The sequence below is a fragment of the Panulirus ornatus genome, chromosome 34, assembly GCF_036320965.1.
Source record: "Panulirus ornatus isolate Po-2019 chromosome 34, ASM3632096v1, whole genome shotgun sequence".
Classification (NCBI taxonomy): domain Eukaryota; kingdom Metazoa; phylum Arthropoda; class Malacostraca; order Decapoda; family Palinuridae; genus Panulirus; species Panulirus ornatus.
The window spans coordinates 2742313-2755170 of NC_092257.1; positions in this window are offsets into that span (position 1 = coordinate 2742313).

A 12858-nucleotide genomic window follows, 5' to 3' on the forward strand; every position below is an offset into this window, starting at 1 on the left:
CCACCTCACACCACACATTGTCCTCAAACATCTCATTTCCAGCACATCCATCCTCCTGCGCACAACTCTATCCATAGCCCACGCCTCGCAACCATACAACATTGTTGGAACCACTATTCCTTCAAACATACCCATTTTTGCTTTCCGAGATAATGTTCTCGACTTCCACACATTCTTCATGGCTCCCAGAATTTTCGCCCCCTCCCCCACCCTATGATCCACTTCCGCTTCCATGGTTCCATCCGCTGCCAGATCCACTCCCAGATATCTAAAACACTTTACTTCCTCCAGTTTTTCTCCATTCAAACTTACCTCCCAATTGACTTGACCCTCAACCCCACTGTACGTAATAACCTTGCTCTTATTCACATTTACTCCCAACTTTCCTCCTTCACACACTTTACCAAACTCAGTCACCAGCTTCTGCAGTTTCTCACATGAATCAGCCACCAGCGCTGCATCATCAGCGAACAACAACTGACTCACTTCCCAAGCTCTCTCATCCCCAACAGACTTCATACCCGCCCCTCCCTCCAAAACTCTTGCATTCATCTCCCTAATAACCCCATCCATAAACATCCATAAATAATTTATATATTTTACAATTATTTATACTTTGTCAGTGTCTCCCGTGTTAGCGAGGTAACATACACATGTATATACATACACGTCCACACACGGAAATTTACATACCTATATATCTAAACGTATACATATATATACACACACAGACATATACATATATACACATGTACATAATTCATACTGTCTGCCCTTATTCATTCCCGTCGCCACCCAGTCACACATGAAATGACAACCCCCTCCCTCCGCATGTGTGCGAGGTAGCGCTAGGTAAAGACAACAAAGGCCACATTCGTTCACACTCAATATCTAGCTGTCATGTATAATGCACCGAAACCACAGCTCCCTTTCCACATCCAAGCCCCACAAAACTTTCCATGGTTTACCCCTGACGCTTCACATGCTTTGGTTCAATCCATTGACAGCACGTCGATCCCGGTATACCACATCGTTCCAATACATTCTATTCCTTGCACGCCTTTCACCCTCCTGCATGTTCAGGCCCCGATCACTAAGAATCTTTTTCACTCCATCTTTCCACCTCCAATTTGGTCTCCCACTTCTCGTTCCCTTCACCTCTGACACATATATCCTCTTTGCCAATCTTTCCTCACTCATTCTTTCCACGTGACCAAACCGTTTCAAAACACCCTCTTCTGCTCTCAGCCACACTCTTTTTATTACCACACATCTCTCTTACCCTTTAATTTTTACTCGATCGAACCACCTAACACCACATATTGTCCTCAAAAATCTCATTTCCAGCACATCCACCCTCCTCCGTACAACTCTATCTATAGCCCACGTCTTGCAAATATATAACATTGTTGGTACCACTATTCCTTCAAACATACCCATTTTTGCTTTCCGAGATAACGTTCTTGACTTCCACACATTTTCCAACGCTCCCAGAACTTTCGCATCCTCCCCCACCCTATGATTCACTTCGCTTACATGGTTTCATCCGCTGCCAAATCCACTCCCAGATATCTAAAACACTTTAATTCCTCCAGTTTTTCTCCATTTAAACTTACCTCCCAATTGACTTGTCCCTCAACCCTACTGTACCTAATAACCTTGCTCTTATTCAAATTAACTTTGAGCTTTCTTCTTTCACACACTTTACCAAACTCAGTCACCAGCTTCTGCAGTTTCTCACCCGAATCAGCCACCAGCGCTTTATCAGTGAACAACAACTGACTCACTTCCCAAGCTCTCTCATCCACAACATCCACAACTTGTCCCTCTTTCCAAAACTCTTGCATTCACCTCCCTAACATTCTTACCCGATCCATAAACAAATTAAACAACCATAGAGACATCAAGCACCCCTGCCGCAAACCAGCTTTCACTGAGAACCAATCACTTTCCTCTCTTCCCACTCGTACACATGCCTTACATCCTCGATAAAAAGTTTTCACTGCTTCTAACAACTTCCCTCCCACACCATATATTCTTAATACCTTCCACAGAGCATCTCTATCAACTATATCATATGCCTTCTCCAGATCCATAAATGCTACATTCACATCAATTTGCTTTTCTAAGTATTTCTCACATACATTCTTCAAAGCAAACACCTAATCCACACATCCTCTACCACTTCTAAAACCACACTGCTCTTCCCCAGTCTGATTCTCTGTACATGCCTTCACCCTCTCACTCAATACCCTCCCATATAATTTCCCAGGAATACTCAACAAACTTATACCTCTGTAATTTGAGAACTCACCTTTATCCCCTTTGCCTTTATACAATGGCACTATACAAGCATTCTGCCAATCTTTATGCACCTCACCATGAGTCATATATACATTAAATAACCTTACCAACCAGGCAACAATACAGTCACCCCCTTTTTTAATAAATTCCACTGCAATACCATCCAAACCCGCTGCCTTGCCAGCTTTCATCTTCCGCAAAGCTTTTACTACCTTTTCTCTGTTTACCAAATCATTCTCCCTAACCCTCCCTAACACCTCGACTAAAACACCCTATATCTGCCACTCTATCATCAAATACATTCAACAAAACTTCAAAATACTCACTCCATCTCCTTCTCACATCACCACTACTTGCTATCACCTCCCCATTAGCCCCCTTCACTCATGTTCCCATTTGTTTCCTTGTCTTGTGCACTTTATTTACCTCCTTCCAAAACATCTTTTTATTCTCCCTAAAATTTAATGATACTCTCTCACCCCAACTCTCATCTGCCCTCTTTTTCACCCTTCTCTTGACCTGCCTCTTTCTTTTATACATTTCCCAGTCATTTACATTATTTCCCTGCAAAAATCGTCCAAATGCCTCTCTCTCTTCTTTTTCACTAATAATCTTACTTCTTCATCCCACCACTCACTATCCTTTCTAATCTGCCCACCTCCCACGCTTCTCATGCCACAAGCACCTTTTGCGCAATCCATCACTGATTCCCTAAATACATCCCATTCCTCCCCCACTCCCATTACGTCCTTTGTTCTCACCTTTTTACATTCTGTACTCAGTATCTCCTGGTACTTCACACAAGTCTCCTTCCCAAGCTCACTTACTCTCACCACTCTCTTCACCCCAACATTCTCTCTTCTTTTCTGAAAACCTCTACAAATCTTTACCTTCGCCTTCACAAGATAATGATCAGATATCCCTCCAGTTGCACCTCTCAGCACTTTAACATCCAAAAGTCTCTCTTTCGTGCGCCTATCAATTAACACGTAATCCAATAATGCTCTCTCCTACTTACATACGTATACTTATGTTATCTCTCTTTTTAAACCAGGTATTCCCAATCACCAGTCCTTTTTCAGCACATAATTCTACAAGCTCCTCACCATTTCCATTTACAACACTTGAACACCCCATGTACACCAATTATTCCCTCAACTGCCACATTACTCACCTTTGCATTCAAATCACCAATCACTATAACCGGTATCGTGCATCAAAACCACTAACACACTCACTCAGCTGCTCCCAAAACACTTGCCTCTCATGATCTTTCTTCTCATGCCGAGGTGCATATGCACCAATAATCACCCATCTCTCTCCATCCACTTTCAGTTTTACCCATATCAATCTAGAGTTTACTTTCTTACACTCTATCACATACTCCCACCACTCCTGTTTCATAACATCCACAAACATTTAGACATCCCAATCTGAGCCTTCGAGGAGGATGACCACTCCCCGTGTGACTCCTTCTGTTTCCCCTTTCAGAAAGTTAAAATACAAGGAGGGGAGGGTTTCTAGCCCCCCGCTCCCGTCCCCTTTAGTTGCCTCCTACGACACGTGAGGAATGCGTGAGAAGTATTTTTTATCCCCTATCCCCTTTCTCCCCTAAATATATATATATATATATATATATATATATATATATATATATATATATATATATATATATATATATATATATATATATATATATGTATAACGTGGGAGGTGAGTTGATTAGAAAAAATAGTGAGTGGTGGGATGAAGAAGTAAGATTATTAGTGAAAGAGAAGAGAGAGGCATTTGGACGATTTTTGCAGGGAAAAAATGCTAATGAGTGGGAGATGTATAAAAGAAAGAGGCAGGAGGTCAAGAGAAAGGTTCAAGAGGTGAAAAAGAGGGCAAATGAGAGTTGGGGTGAGAGAGTATCATTAAATTTTAGGGAGAATAAAAAGATGCTCTGGAAGGAGGTAAATAAAGTGCGTAAGACAAGGGAGCAAAGGGGAACTTCAGTGAAGGGGGCTAACGGGGAGGTGATAACAAGTAGTGGTGATGTGAGAAGGAGATGGAGTGAGTATTTTGAAGGTTTGTTGAATGTGTTTGATGATAGAGTGGCAGATATAGGGTGTTTTGGTCGACTTGGTGTGCAAAGTGAGAGGGTTAGGGAAAATGATTTGGTAAACAGAGAAGAGGTAGTAAAAGCTTTGCGGAAGATGAAAGCCGGCAAGGCAGCGGGTTTGGATGGTATTGCAGTGGAATTTATTAAAAAAGGGGGTGACTGTATTGTTGACTGGTTGGTAAGGTTATCTATGTATGATTCATGGTGAGGTGCCTGAGGATTGGCGGAATGCTTGCATAGTGCCATTGTACAAAGGCAAAGGGGATAAGAGCGAGTGCTCAAATTACAGAGGTATAAGTTTGTTGAGTATTCCTGGGAAATTATATGGGAGGGTATTGATTGAGAGGGTGAAGGCATGTACAGAGCATCAGATTGGGGAAGAGCAGTGTGGTTTCAGAAGTGGTAGAGGATGTGTGGATTAGGTGTTTGCTTTGAAGAACGTATGTGAGAAATACTTAGAAAAGCAAATGGATTTGTATGTAGCATTTATGGATCTGGAGAAGGTATATGATAGAGTTGATAGAGATGCTCTGTGGAAGGTACTAAGAATATATGGTGTGGGAGGCAAGTTGTTAGAAGCAGTGAAAAGTTTTTATCGAGGATGTAAGGCACTTGTACATGTAGGAAGAGAGGAAAGTGATTGGTTCTCAGTGAATGTAGGTTTGCGGCAGGGGTGTGTGATGTCTCCATGGTTGTTTAATTTGTTTATGGATGGGGTTGTTAGGGAGGTGAATGCAAGAGTTTTGGAAAGAGGGGCAAGTATGCAGTCTGTTGTGGATGAGAGAGCTTGGGAAGTGAGTCAGTTGTTGTACGCTGATGATATAGCGCTGGTGGCTGATTCATGTGAGAAACTGCAGAAGCTGGTGACTGAGTTTGGTAAAGTGTGTGAAAGAAGAAAGTTAAAAGTAAATGTGAATAAGAGCAAGGTTATTAGGTACAGAAGGGTTGAGGGTCAAGTCAATTGGGAGGTAAGTTTGAATGGAGAAAAACTGGAGGAAGTAAAGTGTTTTAGATATCTGGGAGTGGATCTGGCAGTGGATGGAACCATGGAAGCGGAAGTGAATCATAGGGTGGGGGAGGGGGCGAAAATCCTGAGGGCCTTGAAGAATGTTTGGAAGTCGAGAACATTATCTCCGAAAGCAAAAATGGGTATGTTTGAAGGAATAGTGGTTCCAACAATGTTGTATGGTTGCGAGGCGTGGGCTATGGATAGAGTTGTGCGCAGGAGGGTGGATGTGCCGGAAATGAGATGTTTGAGGACAACATGTGGTGTGAGGTGGTTTGATCGAGTAAGTAATGTAAGGGTAAGAGAGATGTGTGGAAATAAAAAGAGCGTGGTTGAGAGAGCAGAAGAGGGTGTTTTAAAATGGTTTGGGCACATGGAGAGAATGAGTGAGGAAAGATTGACCAAGAGGATATATGTGTCGGAGGTGGAGGGAACGAGGAGAAGTGGGAGACCAAATTGGAGGTGGAAAGATGGAGTGAAAAAGATTTTGAGTGATCGGGGCTTGAACATGCAGGAGGGTGAAAGGCGGGCAAGGAATAGAGTGAATTGGATCGGTGTGGTATACCGGGGTCGACGTGCTGTCAATGGATTGAATCAGGGCATGTGAAGCGTCTGGGGTAAACCATGGAATGTTCTGTGGAGCCTGGATGTGGAAAGGGAACTGTGGTTTCGGGCATTATTACATGACAGGTAGAGAGTGAGTGTGAACGAATGGGGCCTTCGTTGTCTTTTCCTAGCGCTACCTCGCAAACATGAGGGGGGAGGGGGATGTTATTCTATGTGTGGCGAGGTGGCGATGGGAATAATTATAGGCAGACAGTATGAATTATGTACGTGTATATATGTATATGTCTGTGTGTGTATATATATGTGTACATTGAGATGTATAGGTATGTATATTTGCGTGTGTGGACGTGTATGTATATACATGTGTATGGGGGTGGGTTGGGCCATTTCTTTCGTCTGTTTCCTTGCGCTACCTCGGAAACGCGGTAAACAGCGACAAAGCAAAATAAATAAAATAATATATATATATATATATATATATATATATATATATATATATATATATATATATATACATTAGTTGCTGTTTCCCGCGTTGGCGAGGTAGCGTAAGGAAACAGACGAAAGAATGGCCCTACCCAACCACATACACATGTATGTACATAAACGTCCGCACACGCACATAAACATACCTATACATTTCAACGTATACTTACATATACATACACAGACATATACATATATACACACGTGCATTTTCATACTTGCTGACTTCATCCACTCTCGTCCCCACCCCGCCACACATGAAATGGCACCTCCCCCCCACACCCTTGAGCGCGCGCGAGGTATCGCTAGGAAGACAACAAAGGCCACATTCTTTCACACCCAGTCTCTAGCTGTCATGTGTAATGCACCGAAACCACAGCTCCCTTTCCACATCCAGGCCCCACAAAACTTTCCATGGTTTACCCCAGACGCTTCACATGCCCTGGTTCAATCCATTGACAGCACGTCGATCCCGGTATACCACATCGTTCTAATTCACTCTATTCTTTGCACGCCGTTCACCCTCCTGTATGTTCAGGCCCTGATCGCTCTAAATCTTTTTCACTGCATATATATATGATTTTTCATACATATTCGCCATTTCTCGCGTTAGCGAGGTAGTGTTAAGAACAGAGGACTGAGCTTTTGATTAAATATCCTCACTTGGCCCTTTCTCTGTTCTTTTTTTTCAAGTAAAAAACGGGAGAGGAGGATTTCCAGCCCAAAACCCCCCAGTCCCTCCCCTCTTAGTCGCCTCCTACGACACGCAGGGAATACATGGGAAGTATTCTTTCTCCCCTAACCCCAGGAGTATATATATATATATATATATATATATATATATATATATATATATATATATATATATATATATATATATATATATATATAATTCTATTTCTACTATACTTTGTCGCTGTCTCCCGCGGCAGCGAAGTAGCGCAAGGAACAGACGAATGGCCCAACACACCCACACACACATGTATATACATACACGTCCACACACGCACATATACATACCTATACATTTCAACGTATACATATATACACATACACAGACATATACATATATACACATGTACATAATTCATACTTGCTGCTTACATTCATTCCCGTCGCCACCCCGCCACACATGAAATGACAACCTTTCCCCCCCGCATGCGCACGAGGTAGCGCTAAGAAAAGACAACAAAGGCCACATTCGTTCACACTCTGTCTCTAGTTGTCATGCATACTGCACCGAAACCACAGCTCCCTTTTCACATCCAGGCCCTACAAAACTTTCTATGGTTTACCTGCTTCAATCCATTGACAGCACGTCGAGCCCAGTATACCACATCGTTCCTATTCACTCTATTCCTTGCACGCCTTTCACCCTGCTGCATGTTCAGAACCCGATTGCTCAAATCTTTTTCACTCCATCTTTCCATCTCCAATTTGGTCTCCCACTTCTCGTTCCCTCCACCTCTGACACATATATCCTCTATCAATTTTTCCTCACTCATTCTCTCCATGTGACCAAAGCATTTCAGAACACCCTCTTCTGCTCTCTCTCAACCACACTCTTTTTATTACCACACATCTCTCTTACCCTTTCATTAATTACTCGATCAAACCACCTCACACCAGATATTGTCCTCAAACATCTCATTTCCAGCACATCCACCCTCCTCCGCACAAATCTATAGCCCACGCATTGCAGCCATATAACATTGTTGGAAACACTATTCCTTCAAACATAACCATTTTTGCTTTCCGAGATAATGTTCTCGCCTTCCACACATTTTTCAACACTCCCAGAACTTTCGCCCTTTCCCCCACCCTGCGACTCACTTTCGCTTCCATGGTTCCATCCGCTGCCAAATCCACTCAGATATCTAATTCAAACATACCTCCCAACTGACTTGTCCCTCAACCCTACTGGACCTAATAACCTTGCTCTTATTCACAATTATTCTCAGCTTTCTTCTTTCACACACTTTACCAAACTCAGTCACCAGCTTCTGCAGTTTCTCACGTGAATCAGCCACCAGCGCTGTATCAACGAACAACTACTCACTTTCCAAGTTCTCTCATCCGCAACAGACTGTATACTTGCCCCTCTTTCCAAAACTCTTGCATTCACCTCCCTAACAACCCCATCCATAAACAAATTAAACAACCATGGAGACATCACACACCTCTGCCGCAAACCGACATTCACTGAGAACCAATCACTTTCCTCTCTTCCCACTCGCATACATGCCTTACATCCTCGATAAAAACTTTTCACTGCTTCTAACAACTTGCCACCCACACCATATATTCTTAATACCTTCCACAAAGCATCTCTATCAACTCTATCATATGCCTTCTCCAGATCCATAAATGCTACATACAAATCCATTTGCTTTTCTAAGTACTTTTCACATAAATTCTTCAAAGCAAACACCTGATCCACACATCCTCTACTACTTCTGAAACCACACTGCTCTTCCCCAATCTGATGCTCTGTACATGTCTTTACCTTCTCAATCAATACCCTCCCATATGATTTCCCAGGAATACTCAACAAACTTATACCTCTGTAATTTGAGCACTCACCTTTATCCCCTTTGACTTTGTACAATGGCGCTATGCATGCATTCCACCAATCCTCAGGCACCTCACCATGAGTCATACATACATAAAATATCCTTACCAGTCAGTCAACAACACAGTCACCCCTCCTTTTTTAATAGATTCCACTGCAATACCATCCAAACCCGCTGCCTTGCCGGCTTTCATCTTCCGCAAAGCTGTTACTACCTTTTCTCTGTTTACCAAATCATTCTCCCAAACCCTCTCACTTCGCACACCATCTCGTCCAAAGCACCCTATATCTGTCACTCTATCATCTAACACATCCAACAAACCTTCAAAATACTCACTCCGTCTCCTTCTTACACACCACTACTTTTTATCACATCCTATTAACCCCCTTCACCGATGTTCACATTTGTTCTCTTGTCTTACGCACTTTATTTACCTCCTTCCAAAACATCTTTTTATTCTCCCAAAAATTCAATGATACTCTCTCACCCCAACTCTCATTTGCCCTCTTTTTCACCTCTTGCACCTTTCTCTTGACCTCCTGCCTCTTTCTTTTATACATCTCCCAGCCATTTGCACTATTTCCTTGCAAAAATCGTCCAAAAGCCTCTCTCTTCTCTTTCACTAATAGTCTTACTTCTTCATCCCACCACTCACTACCCTTTCTAATCTGCCCACCTCCCACGCTTCTCATGCCACAAGCATCTTTTGCGCAAGCCATCACTGTCTCCCTAAATACATCCCGTTCTTCCAGCAATCCACTTACGTCCTTTGTTCTCATCTTTTTCCATTCTGCACCCAGTCTCTCCTGGTACTCCGTCACACAAGTCGCCTTCCCAAGCTCACATACTCTCACCACTCTCTTCACCCCAACATTCTCTCTTCTTTTCTGAAAACCTCTACAAATCTTCACCTTCGCCTCCACAAGATAATGAGCAGACATCCCTCCAATTGCCCCTCTCAGCACATTAACATCCAAAAGTCTCTCTTTCTCGCGCCTATCAATTAACACGTAATCCAATAACTCTCTCTGGCCATCTCTCCTACTTACATACGTATACTTATGTATATCTCTCTTTTTAAACCAGGTATTCCCAATCACCACTCCTTTTTCAGCACAGAAATCTACAAGCTCTTCACCATTTCCATTTATAACATTGAACACCCCATGTACACGAATTATTCCCTCAACTGCCACATTACTCACCTTTGCATTCAAATCACCCATTACTATAACCCGGTTTCGTGCATCAAAACTACTAACACACTCACTCATCTGCTCCCAAAACACCTGCCTCTCATATATATATATATATATATATATATATATATATATATATATATATATATATATATATATATATATATATATATATACATATATATATATATATATATATATGTGTATATATATATATATATATATATATATATATATATATATATATATATATATATATATATATATATATATTATTTATTTTGCTTTGTCGCTGTCTCCCGCGTTTGCGAGGTAGCGCAAGGAAACACGAAAGAAATGGCCCAACCCACCCCCATACACATGTATATACATACACGTCCACATACGCAAATATACATACCCATACATCTCAATGTACACATATATATACACACACAGACACATACATATATACACATGCACACAATTCACACTGCCTTTATTCATTCCCATCGCCACCTCGCCAAACATGGAATAACATCCACCTCCCCCCTCATGTGTGCGAGGTAGCGCTAGGAAAAGACAACAAAGGCCCCATTCGTTCACACTCAGTCTCTAGCTGTCATGCAATAATGCCCGAAACCACAGCTCCCTTTCCACATCCAGGCCCCACAGAAGTTTCCATGGTTTACCCCAGACGCTTCACATGCCCTGATTCAATCCATTGACAGCACGTCGACCCCGGTATACCACATCGATCCAATTCACTCTATTCCTTGCCCTCCTTTCACCCTCCTGCATGTTCAGGCCCCGATCACTCAAAATCTTTTTCACTCCATCTTTCCACTTCCAATTTGGTCTCCCACTTCTCGTTCCCTCCACCATATATTTATATATATATATATATATATATATATATATATATATATATATATATATATATATATATATATATATATATCCTCACAACGTAATAACAGCAACAAACATAAGGCACAACATTAAACATTTGGAACAATGGCTCACCCAGAGCATAATGCCAACATCTCTACAAACATCTTCTACCACTTTAAACCCCAGACAGACATGACCCCAGCTCATAACATCTAGTTCCTTTGAAAAAAAAAACTATAGCCATTCTATGCGTCACGAACGACACATAGATGGCACTTACTCCCTACACCAATAAAATCAACACAAAAGCAACACAGAATCTAAATGTCTGCGGAAGACTGTTACCAAAATTTGGGTAAGCAAAAGAATCCCACAACATTTTATACAACAGTTCAACCCCTACTTTAAACTATGGCTCATCCGCCGTATCTTCCACTCTCTTAAAAACAAATAAGACCAAGCTGCAAACCACACAAGATAAGTGTTCTCAGAACAATTACCGACTGCCTGTCAACCACAAACACTCAACACCTTCACAGTGAAGCAGAGATCTCCCACAGAACAGTCCCACCTCAACACGCTCGGAACTAAATACAACACTGACAAAACACACGCACACACACAAAAACACACCGAACTAACGCGACAAACACTACATAACCGACCTTCCTAGGCAGTCTTGAACTTCAGCTCATCAAACATACACGCATCAGAAACCACACTCTCCAGACAAACACGAGTCACATCCTCCGCTTATGCTATGGACATTATGACCCATCACTACAGCTCTACAAATACCATTTCAACGCACCAGGCCCCTTCATGTCAACGATTCAACTCCCATAAAGAAAACATTGAGCATTCAATTTTCAATTGCCATGCTCTCCAAACACATAAAGACGTATACACACATTGAAATCGTTTTGACCATGGTCATAAAGTTTATATATATATATATATATATATATATATATATATATATATATATATATATATATATACCCGCTTCCCAGTACTTGATCGCTGTTTCTCGCGTTAGCGAGGCAGCGCCAAGAACAGATGAAGAAAAGCCGCAGCCGCTACATCTATTTTTTAGCTGTCATGTGTAATGCACCGAAACCACAGCTCCCTTTCCAGATCCAGGATCCACAGACTTTCCCATGTTTACCCCAGACGTTTCACATTGATTTGAACCTTAAAGGTATCAGCACCGACATGTTTCTACTTATTCTAAATCCCTTATCAATTTGTAGCAATAATTGTACAAGTTCTCAAGTTACACAATAAGGTTTGTAACTTACAAAACATGCTATAAACTAAAACATATGAGTTACAAATGAGAGGATATATACCTGTAATTTCAATTATATCACACTATAGCATTATGTAACTTGAAACTAACAAAGTGTTAAGATTGCAAAGTAGTAAAATCATTGAGACAAGCTAATGACCTATGCTAATCTGATGGAATGGTAAAACAGTTGGGGAGAAATGTGTTTGTGACTTTGATAGTGATATGTGGCATGATGCGAACGTGAGGCAGAAATACGACCATAAAGTACTAAGATTAAGCATAAACTGACCTGGTATTCACACCATGGAGATGGAGAAGTGGTTCCTGTAAACACCTTAGACAAACGTAAACACTGGACTGACGACTGAGTGAGGGATTCAGAAAACGAGATACAGGGTTTAGGGGTAACTAACTTACCAGACTAATGATAAAATGCGTGCTAGAGGGGCATG